Consider the following 13,040-nt stretch of genomic DNA (forward strand, 5'->3'; position numbering starts at 1 on the left):
GTAAATTGTGTTTTTGAATTTAAATCTGAAATCAAATTTTTCTTGGAATTGCAAAGGAAACAAGACTTTTGGTATACTTAAAACGACATAGAGTGGTTGGAGAGAGTATCATACCTAGCAGATGGGTTCGAACATCAAGATAAGCTTAACCTGAAGATTCAGGGAAAATGAACGAATATTATAACTTTCCATGATAATCTTGGGGCATTTTATCAAAGCTGCAAAATCGGTATAGAAAATAAATCTAGGAAATATTGTAAATTTGAGAAACTCTGCAGTGTGGTAGATGAATCTGATTGTGAGATAATTAAAATTTTGAAAGAAGCGATTTCTTGGCATCTTGAATCTCTTGAAAACGAACTGCTTCGCCATTTCTCTGAGCTGAAACAAGAAGAATCTGCATTTACGCATTACCCATTCTCTTCTTCCCTTGATGTTGCCAGTATACCCGATGAATTACAAGATGAATTCTTTGATTTGCAGAATGATTCCGAGTAAGATGAAAAATAGAAGACACAATTTTGGTGAATTTTCACCATTCATACCCAAACGTAAAATTCATTGACTTTTCGAAAATATATTTTCAACACTATTCTTCGATTAAAAACAAAATTAAGATAATTATAATGACATTGGTGTTAACAAAAAATTTTTTAAAGTAAAAACTTAACCACGAAGGTTTAGTGAGTAGTATGCAAGTTTACTCATGCTATTAAAACAGTTATCAGTGTTTCTTCCAGACTTTTTTCTCCGGGGGGGCACTTGAAATCTTCGGGCGGGGGGGGGGGCGGTAAACTTCTTCGGGGGGGGGGGGCGGACACTGTTAAAAGTATATATTTTCTATATAAATTTCATTTCGTTCGGGGGGGGGGGGGGGGGTTAAAATTTTTCGGGGGGGGGGGGGAAAGAAACTCTGACAGTTATCAAGAGTAGTTCATATTGAAAGTCTACTAGAAAATCTTCTTTTAGTGATTTTTACTTTCCATACTAAATTTGGCTTTTTAATTCTATGGGGGTCGCGGGTCACTTACTTTTTATAAAAGGGGGCCGCCACTCGAAAAAGGTTGGGAACCACTGCAGTAGACACAAACGAGTTACATAGGATGAATTATTCGACACACGTGACTCACAATTCCCATACCTACAGGAAACACTTGTTACTTTAAATGGTCTAATTTAACCCATATATTATTCTGACAGTGTACAACACATGTAGCCTAATGTAAAATTTACCTCTAAGTTAAAACCAGATAATTTATCATGAGATGTGAAAGTGTTACCGTCTCTGTGAAAGTTATCTCCAGATAAAACCAGATAATTTATCATGAGATGTGAAAGTGTTACCGTCTCTGTGAAAGTGTTACCGTCTCTGTGAAAGTTATCTCCAGATAAAACCAGATAATTTATCATGAGATGTGAAAGTGGTACCGTCTCTGTAAAATTTCTCCTGTCTGGCTCCACCATGTTGATGTGTTTTTCGTAAACTTTGGCCAAGGTTCGGTTGTTTATATCAGAATAGCCAATTTGGCTGTGATCTATGTCAACCTGCAATGTTAAATCAAGGAAAATTGCTAATTGGAGATCTACAAGTAATTTTGTTAGTAGCTAACAAAAAAAAATATTTGAATTTAATTTATGATAAAAATAATTTACACTTCACATGACAAGCCTTAAGGGCTTTGCACCTATGATATTTTAATGAACATAAAAAACATCTGTTACATATGTATCTAGATGTTGACATCAATGGGGATGAAGGTAAAGCTTTCATTATTAAAAACGTTGCACTCTATCAAGTTATATTTTAACAGGTAAACAGTTAGCAAAGTTTTGTCTTTGGTCATCTATTTCTTGTGACAAAAAAGTGCTTTTATTAACTATACAAGGCAAAGCACTTTATCTTCATTGTGCAATGTTTTCTAGACGTCACAAATACCATGTCACTTGTCTGCTACAATTGCCACCACCATATAGATCTATTGGGCTTAGTACCAAAAAATGTCTTTTGGTACGATATAGGAAATAAATGTTAATCAAACTAAAAGGATATTACACAAAATGGTGTTCAAACTTGCCGTGCAACCCGTTGCTATGGCAGCGCCCTCCCAACATTTGGTGACCTTCTTGGCGACAACTTCCAGTTTACGTCTGTCCTTGGCCCTGATGCAATACTCTAACTGGGTCAAGTCTGGGATTATGTTGGCCTTGGTGCCTCCTTATGTGAAGATCCCTGTAGTAGGTCTTATCTTTAAAGTTTTTAATCTTCAAGAAAACATATAAAAATCTTATTCTCATTTCTTTTATCACTTTATAAACCTTTTTCTGTTTACCTATAAATAGAGTGACAAATCAACCTGTCTTGTTTGGTGTTGCTAGGCAAGTTATCTACTGTTAAACACATTTCTGAAGCACACATTGGCTTTATAAGTTTAAATTAGCAACACCGGCTATATCTGATACACCAGAAAATGTACACACAATAGACACGATTTTAGAACCCACGATGATCACACTACGAACCACGAACACCACTACAAAGCCGCTGTTTACCTATCACAAATCCAACTATAAACCAAATACACATTACCCGTCCCACCATTCACCTCACAGCAAACGAAAAATGAACTCCTTACTGAACACACGGTATTGGGCTTGTAAGTTGAGCTTAAGTTATCGTTCTCTCTCGCGTTAATTCGAGTCTGGTTAGCCAGGGAGAGATAAAAGTTTTCGACGAACTAAATCAGTGGTTCCCAACCTTTTTCGAGTGGCGACCCCTTTTTATAAAAAGTAAGTGACCCGTGACCCCCATAGAATTAAAAAGCCGAAATTAGTATGAAAATTAATAAGCGCTAAAATAAGATTGTCTAGTAGACTTTCAATATGAACTACTCTTGATAACTGTTTTAAAAGCATGAGTAAAATTGCATTCTATTCACTAAACCTTCTTCGCTAAGTGTTTAATTAAAAACATTTTTTGTTAACGCCAACCTATGTCATTATAATTATCTTAATTTTGTTTTTAATCGAAGAATAGTGTTGAAAATATATTCTCGAAAAGTCAATCAATTTTACATTGGTATGAATGGTGAATTTTACACCAAAATTTTGTCTGCAGTTTTTCATCTTACTCGGAATCATTCTGCAAATAAAAGAATTCATCTTGTAATTCATCGGGAATGCTGGCAACATCAAGGGAAGAAGAGAATGGATAATGCGTAAATGCAGATTCTTCTTTTTTCAGCTCAGAGAAATAGCGATGCAGTTCGTTTTCAAGAGATTCATGATGCCCAGAAATCGCTTCTTTCAAAATGTTAATTACCGCACAATCAGATTCATCTACCACACCGCATAGTTTCTCAAATTTACAATATTTCCAAGATTTGTTTTCTTTACCCATTTTGCAGCTTTGATAAAAATGCCCCGGGATTATCATGGAAAGTTATAATATTCGTTCATTTTCCCTGAAGCTTCAGGTTAAGCTTATCTTGATGTTCGAACATATCTGCTAGGTAAGTTACTCTCTCCAACCACTCTATGTCGTTTTAAGTATACCAAAAAGTCTTGTTTCCTTTGCACTTCCAAGAACAATTTGATTTCAGATTTCAATTCAAAAACACGATTCACAACAATTCGTTTGACAGCCAGCGTACTGTAGTGTAGAAGAGCAGAACCTCGTGATCTATATTAATGTTTTTGCTCAGTTCTTTGAAGGCTCCATATTTTATATAATTTACGACTTATACTAGCAATGGACTCTTGATGTCGATTGGTTAGGGCAGTGGTTAGGGAGCTAAATCTTTTCTGTTTTTTTGAAAGCCCAATTTGAGCTAAACATAGATGGCGCACCATCCGTACAAACCGCCACAGTCGTTCTAACCCTTTTTAATCATCCAGTTTCAAAAAAGGTATTTATTTTCTCCATGCTATCTTCACAAAAGAGCAACTCTTCTTTGCTATCATCCGCATGAATATAGACACAGATCAGCAACTGCGAACACGAACTCACGTCTGTTGATTTATCAACTTGAAAAGCAAACAATGGTGAAACCTTAATTTCAATAAAAAATGTGTTATTTAACACTTACGTACATGCAGCATTTGATGAGATTTTCTCCTATTGATTTTTTTTTTGCTTGGCATTTTCTATCGCGACTTCATTTGATGTTTGCACTAGTGCTGGTGAAAACTTCCTGTTCGATCAAGTTTCTGGAGTTTGCAACTAGCTTCTTACCGACGAAAGAACGCCATATATATTTTTTGGTGTGTTCCGAATGACTCGTCTCAAATGACGTTTTAGTTTTGAAGATTTCATAGATTCGTGACTGAGAACAACTTTGTACAGTGCGCTTTGTTTCTTCTCTATTACATTTCCAGTGATGTTAATGAAGCTGAATTTCAAAAATTCTTCTAAATATTTATGTTTAGTTTCAAATTACTAAGGTTTAGTATACCAGTTGGCGACCCCCCAGAAAGACCTTCGCGACCCCCATGGGGGTCGCGACCCCCAGGTTGGGAACCCGTGAACTAAATCAATTGTTGTGAACGGGATTCCCATTGATAACAATAAAATACTTTAAAAAAAACTTTTTAAAAAACCACGTTTTTCTTGTGGACTAAAAAGTAGAAAATAAATTTTTCTTCCGACCCTAGGGGATCTACCAATGACTGCTCGTAGATTTTGTCCATACATTTGATGACAAATAACGTTGGTCGGGCAGATGGGTCGGGAAATTTGATGGTGAACGTACCCACGTTTTTTGTCATCAAATGTATGAACAAAATCTACGAGCAGTCATTGGTAGATCCCCTAGGGTCGGAAGAAAAATTTATTTTCTACTTTTTAGTCCACAAGAAAAACGTGGTTTTTTAAAAAGTTTTTTTAAAAAGTATTTTATTATTTCTTTTGTTGATAGTTTGTCCTAGGCTAGGGGACATTACTCTGACTCTACTCAGTCTTTGCTACGAGACTCTAGATCTACTAAGATCTAGATCTAGATCTACATTGCTTCAATCTAGTCTAGTTCTAAGAGTATAAGTTCATGAATTAGAATTCATTAGATATAGTATTTTAGTAATCTAGATCTAGATAAAATATCAGGGAAATGATGACTCTCACTCAGCCTACAACTTAATCTTAATCGAATCTAGTCTAGATCTAGCGAGACTAGATTCTAGATATAGATGGAATCAATCTAGATTCTAGATAATCTAGAATCTAGATCTAGAATCTAATCTACAATTCTACATCTTATTAATTAAAATTAAACAGATCTAGATCTAGTAATAAGTACTAATCTAGATTTAGAGTCTAGTAATCTAGCTACTAGCTTCTAATCTAGTATAAGTATAGACTAGTAGTAATCTACTCTAGATTTAGATCTAGATCAGTTTAGGTTAAACTTACCCTAGTGCCAGAGTTTCTTCCAGGCATCTCCAAAGCCCCTCCGAAAAAATTTTACCGCCCCCCCCCCCCCCCCCGAACGAAATGAAATTTATATAATTTATATAGAAAATATATACTTTTAACAGTGTCCGCTCCCCCGAAGAAAGTCTACCGCCCCTCCCCCCCCCCCCGGAGAAAAAAGAAAAAAATCTGGAAGACACACTGCCCCCCCCCCCCCCCTGGAGAAAAAAGTCTGGAAGAAACACTGCCTAGTGCCCTAGTTAAGTTTAGAAAGAGCTAGTAAGGCTAACCTGTTTTTAATAAAATCTAGATTTTTTTTTAGATCTAGACTAGATCTACTCTGGCTATTTACTAGATCAGTAGCCAGTAGTCTACTGAGTAGAGTACTGTAGACTACTGTAGAGTGTAGGTACTAATAAATTAAATAGACTGTAACTAGATTGGACTAGCATCTAGAGATCTAGATAGATACATTTTAAATTTAGGGCTTACACTGTAAGCCTTACAGACTACAGTGTTGCAATTAGAGATCTAGAAATCTACAATAAATTTAGTTTGAAATTGTTACAGTAGTGCTACTACTTTTCTAAGTAGTAAGTAGTGTAGACTACTAGAAGAGCAAGATGATAGATCTTCATCAAGCTACAATAGAGTTTAGTTAGTAGTTAGTTAAATGAAATCTTATATAGATATATATATATATACTAGCTGCATCCCGTGCTCCGCCACGGTAAATCTTTTTTAAATGTACCAACTTGGGAACAGAACAAAACTAAATACAACACAAACGAACGCAAAAAAAAAAAACACAAACGAAAAAACAAACACAACACTCATAACATAAACACAATTTAAATGAATCATATGCATTTTGCTCACAGTCTAGCCCGTAGCGCCAAATCGCGCCCTTTCCGGTGATTTGCATCCCCTCAAACTTTCGATTTGCAACCCTGTCCCCCCGCACTAAAACTTTCGATTTCCATCCCCCCCCTCGCGCAATTTTTTCCAACCCACTTTGGCGCCCCCTAAGGTCGGCACCCGGGGACATATGCCCCCCCCCCTCGCTACGCCTCTCCTATAAAACCCCTAGCTTGTCCGCAAATCCGCAAACCGAAAGATAGAATAATAATTAGTAAACAGTATAAATAATAGGCAGTATTTAAAATATCCGTGTTTTACCTACAATATTTCACTTTATCCATTCACGCATTTTTTTCCCAGTACTTTAAATTTTAAAAACTTACAATAGAGTTTCATAACTAAAACCATTGCGCACCTAATGAACGTAATGACGCGTCTACAATAATGCTGAATAGTTGATTCAAAATTATAAGTAATTATAAGTAATAAACAGTAGGGCCTACAATCAGTGAATAAAATAAATAAAAGATTGCCTTTTATCAATCCATGCTTATTATAATTTTCTAACAATAATTTACTCTTACACATCCGGATAATTTGCATTCACATTTTGCTAATTATATTATTGCAACACTAATTCCTTCTATGACGACCGTATATTTGCATTCACATTTTTTATTAGCGTGAGTTTAATGTATTTTTAAATTACCTCTTTTGTCAAAATTAGAAAAAAAGAGTTATATTAATTTGATTTTTCTACCGTACTGTTATATGTTATTGAAATGTATCCATTTTTTTCTGGGAATATAAACGAAAATGATATTTGACATTGATCCTTTAATATGTTTTAGCCGTGTGTGTATATTTAATATTTTCTTTAAGTTATGCAAAAGAGTAAACACAGTGGAAATTACAAAATAGCTCTATGTCGTTATATAAACAAACCCTACTCTAATACTTATAATAAGACAATGCGATGCACTGCAAAGCACTACATGGTGCGATGTTTACTTTTATGGTTCCAAAATCTATAGCGATGACGGAAGGAAGAAAGGAAGGAAGGACTGACACACACTACCTGCCCGCTTATATTATATATATATATATATATATATATATATATATATATATATATATATATATATATATATATATATATATATATATATATATATATATATATATAATATCACATATTAGTTAAATAATTATTTTAATATAATATATGCATAAACTTAATAATTTATAATATCCAAATTCTCTAGGTACTTGGCAAGCAATTTTCTCACACTTGACTGTGGCTATAGGTGCTGATCTTGAGCTAAATTAAAGGTGAGCTGAATTTTTTTATAATGAGCCATTCTTCAGCTTAAGCACAAGTTTGAAACCGATTCAGTGTTCTAATTCTTAAAGAATATGCTGCTACTAAGGTAATTTACTGTAAGTATTAATTATGTAACTATTAATTATTGATTTAATTTATGTAACAGTGTTTGATATGGCCCAATAGTGGGACTTTCAGACAGTAGCTTTCACGTGGGGCGCCGTGATTTTCTTACAGTTTCTAATACTGTTGACTCTCTACAAGCTCCCTAATAAAAGTCAATAGTATTATCTAATCAATAGTAATATAACTTTTACTTCGGCGCCCCACGTTTTTGATCGCTTATAGTAGAGTGATCGCTTGCATTATTGTGATGTATAGTATTTATTTTCTACTTTTTAGTTCAATCAGAAAACGTAGGTTTTTTTAAAAATTTTTAATGATTATTATTAACCCAATAGACTAGAGTTCAGATCCCTGGCTTTAGTCCTAGTATGATGTCCTAAGTCCACCCAGCTCTCATGAGTACCTGGCTCAAGATAGGGAATTAAAGGTGGCTGGGTATATACCTGTACACTCTGTTACATGCAAATGCCACAGAAACAGGTGAATTTTAATTCAACTTCAACTGCTATATATATATATATATAAATATATATATATATATATATATATATATATATATATATATATATATATATATATATATATATATATGACTGTCTGTTTTAATCAATGATTAATTTTTTTCATAATACTGAAAGTTGTTTAAAGTATTATTTATTTAATTTCTAGGTAAATGGAACAGCATGGATGTGGAATTTTAGACACAAGGAAGCTGAAGTAAACTTTTAATTAAGAATTAAAGATTGTCCATGAAAACATATATAAATTATATACTTTGTTATGCTGTATTGATGCATCTTCTGTTTTAAGTTATTAAAAAACATCCAATTATGAAATTCTTTTAATTTTTTTTCAATTTTAAAAATGTAGTTCTGTTTTGTTATTTGAAATCAATGATGAGTATACTGAACTGCCATTGAGATATTTACATAAGTGCTATTGTTTATAGTTTAATTCTTTCAGAAGCAACAATATTGACATCAAAACTGAATCTTCATTGTACATTAAGTATAAAAGCTTACCCACAAACTAGTCCATGTCCTTATGTTTTATTGACATCCAAACATTAAATTCTTTTAAAGGTGATTTTTCTTAAATAAAACAGACTACTTTTATATGGGGTAAGAAACATTTAATTTTGAAATTGTTTGAGTTATTACATTTTATTTATGTAAGCCCTGCTAGGGGGGGATACCTTAAAATCTATCCTTCTAGGCTTATCTAACTAACTACTGTCCGGTCAGTGCAAGCCCGGATAAACCCAGACTGGTTGATAACCTAACCTTAGTCTAAATAATGAAAACAAAAAGCTAGTAAAATAAAACAAAACTTTAACAGTTAATAAAATTTATTTATCAAAAATATGGAACCAATAAAATAATCATAGAAAAAGAATAGATAAAAACTGACACAAAACAGACAAAACAAAACCAAACAAAACAAAACTTTTTACATCAAACAAAACATTACGTTTGACCATTTGATGGTGTTGCGCCGACTTATGATGTCTAGGATGGTCCAGGCCCTGACACACAGAAACCTCCCTTCATCCATTCTCGACATCCAAAAGTCCACACCAAACAAAACACAACGTACAACCACTACGTACAATACATTACGTAGAGGACATTACGTACAAAACAATATATACAAAACAAACTTTTTACACCAAACAAAACAATTCATATATAACAAAACACCCAGCCAAGTTGCCCAAGCAACCTCACTGGAAGGGGGGGGGGGGAGAGAAAAAGAAAAGGAAAACATAAGAAAAATGCATGGTAATGGCAGATATATACATAAATATATACACAAGTTCAAAATGCTACCGACTACTACTATCTAGCTAAAGCCTCGAGTAAAACTAATCCCTACTATTACAATTCTAAAGCAATTCTCAAAAACACAACTAACCACTGTCTAACCAAGAAACTAGCAACTTAAAAATAACGTGTAAACAAATACATTGTAGAACCAATCTTTCCTACACAAGGAACAGCCCGAAGCCATAGCTCTACCTAAACAACATCTATATTGATAACATTAAAGTTAACACACTCCGCTAAGGCCCCAATGAAGGCAGACACAAAGCAAGCGATACTCAACATGACGTTGCACGAAACAGCACACACATTAATTATAAACAACCTAAAACTCGAGGCAACTAAAATATACTAATCTAATTACTGTCTAAAACAACTGACTATTGACTAAGCCAATCCTAGTCAATAACACATCATAAAACAATCAGGTAAATGCACACGCATTCACACCAGTTTAGGAAACACTCCTAAACACACTGACCTAAACCACGTGGTCCGAAACACACACCACGGGTTTAGAAAACACAATAATACATTTAAAAAAAATAACAAAATAACACACCACGTGCATACCAGACATGCCGATGCTCACTATCTCGTTTTTAGACGAAAATGAAAGAAAACGAGAAACATCGGCAGTCGCATTCATACAAATCACATAAAGATAAAGTATAAAAAAAACAAATACCTCCACGCGTGAGGTGCGCCACGCGCCCACACAGAAACCTGACCCGACCTACATCTCGCCGCGGGTCAAAAAGGAAGAAAATCGTCCGAGCGGCCAATTTATACTGACTGCTTCGAGCGGAAGGGGACCCCGTGGCTGTTCCCCATTGGACCACCATGCACTCAGATTCGCCCCAAATAAAATAATACAAAATAATCCATTCACCCGCTCACATTTAATAGAGCTGAAACTAAAACACTGGGTACAAATTTATTATTACTGTTTCTCAGAACATTGCAAATTTTGAACATAAGAACTGTGGGAAGTAGGTAAAGATGTTAAAATATCTCTTGAAGAAATTGTGGAAGGTTTAGAGATAGAAAACAACATTTCAGAAGATGATGTATGAAATAATGGTAAAATATCTTTGGCAGTGGTCACTGAATTAATATTTTCATTAGACAAATCACATTTAGGTATAGCAGAATAAGGTACGTCTTCAGATTTTCTTATCAGCAAAGATCCTGGGTGATTCTCTTTGTTACCATCAGTCAAATGTCAATCCAATTCTGGAAAATTCATTGGGTTCTTTGTCTGGGCAGCAGTAGCGTAGCGAGAAAGGGGGGGGGCGGGAAGGGGGGGGGACATATGTCCCCTGGCGCCGACCATAGGGGCCGCCAAAATGGGTTGGAAAAATAAATTGAAAGGTTGAGGAGGGGGTGCAAATCGAAAGTTTGAGGGGTAGGGGTGCAAAATCGAAAAGTTTGTTCCCGTGCGCCGGGAAGGGTTGCTAGGCCTCTGGGGGGGGGGGGGGGGGTGCCGCACCGGGTAACACCCGACCTCGCTACGCCACTGATTGATATTGAAAATATTCTAGTCTACTTGTCTTAAAGTAAGTAGCCTATTTAATAGGCCTAATTTAGTAATTAATTCCTAATTCTTAAGTTTACAATCAACTACACTGTAAAATAAAAGAAACTAGATCTATAATCTAGACTACTCTACAGTCTATAAATTAAAAAAAAATCCTGTATGTCGTATGTTACTGTCTACGTCGGAATTTTCAAGAGAACTTTTTTTAAGTCATAGATCTATATCTAGTGTAGATCTAGAATTCTAGATCTAGAAATCTAGATCTAGGCTATATAGTATATTTAATAATTAAATTTAGTCTTGATTTACGATTGAAATCTTTTATAAATCTCATATTTTATAAAAAAAATTATTATTATACAGGGTCTAGTAAAAAAATGTGTATTCTAGATCTATCTATATAAAATATAATATATTTGTGTGTGTGTTATTTTAAACTTAATTTACTTAAAACAACTCATCGTCGGAGTTTGTTTTGATTCTAAAAGCGAAAGTAGATTTCATAACTTAAAAAAAATAATTCTTATTTGGTTTGAAAAAAAAAAACGCTAGCTGGCAACTACCGGAGCGAGAACTTGGTAACTTACCGATATTGGAACATTATCAGTATTCATTATTTATTTTCTAATTAACAAAAAAAGCATTACATGTAATAAATGACACATTCTCCCGTATTTGTATTATTATTGTTTTGTATAGCTAAGATGCTGTGTTTTGAACAAGTCAATAATATTTAGATACTGCTAATACTAAGTTGTTTTTACGGTAAACAATATTCAATGTTAAGATTTTAAAGATGTGTACACATGGCAAAACTTTCTAGATTTCTCAAAATTATAATCTACAAATGTAAAAAAAAAAAAGCAAGGCATGAGTTAGGTTTGAGTTCTTCACTTGTACTAAGTACCTACTATCTAAAATACATTTGAAAATAATTCAATTTTACCACCTATTTTTACTAAAACAAAGAGTATCTGTGCATAAGCTAAGCGTGAATATATTATAGATAATGACGACATGACTTAAACACATTTTACAACTTTTCAAACATAGTATATCACTGGTTCAAAGGGATAAAATTCAGACTTTTAAATGTATAGACTTTTATATAGCCTGGTCACTAGCGATCAGATCTCAGTCGAGTGTATTAAGATTAAAAAATAGTTATCATTGTGGGAATTTCGCTCGTAGATTTGTCACTGTTGCTTTTAAGTGGTCGTCCAAAAAAATGACGTCACACTCGAAGGGGGAAATGGGGGGGGGGGGTCGGTAATTTTGTGACGATGTGTGATAAGGGGGAGGGGGAGGGTTCAGATGGTGCGACGTCACACTTTTTTCATTTTAAAAAAGAAATGTTAGAAAACGAATTTTAAACGTTATTTCGCGTTTTAGAAAACTGTTTTAATAAATTGTAATAGGAATTGATTAAAGTACTCTATTTTGACAGATTTTAGACAAGAGTTTGGAAAAATATCGATGTTTAAAAAAATTTCAACTGCAATTTTGAGGGGGGTTGTAGGCTGAGGTGTGACGTCGTTTTAGGGGAGGGGTCTGGCTTTTTGTGAAGAAAAAAGTTGTGTGTAAAAAAAAAAGTTGTGTTCGCCGTTTAGGTAAACAACTTTTAAAAAGTCGTCAAACCTCTTATAAATGATTCATTAGGCCAATAAACTTACTGAAAAAGGGAGGGGGGGGGGGGATTTCAACCAGAATACTTTTCAAAGGTCGATCCTGAATTATCGATCACGTTTTCTTTTGCAACGGAAAATTTAAAAAAAAAAAACAGAAAGAAACTTTCGATAGCTTATACAGTAAGCAAAAATAATAATATTCTAATTACATTTGTTTTTCTTAAATTAGAAATATCGATCATTCTCAATAAATATTGAGAAAAATATTACTGTCAATTATGATTTTAATTAAAAGATTTATGAAAATATCTATAAATCACTGTGCTTGTTGCAT

The sequence above is a fragment of the Physella acuta genome, unplaced genomic scaffold (genome assembly GCF_028476545.2).
Source record: "Physella acuta isolate Inbredline_101_S28 unplaced genomic scaffold, ASM2847654v3 ptg000716l, whole genome shotgun sequence".
Taxonomy (NCBI): Eukaryota; Metazoa; Mollusca; class Gastropoda; family Physidae; genus Physella; species Physella acuta.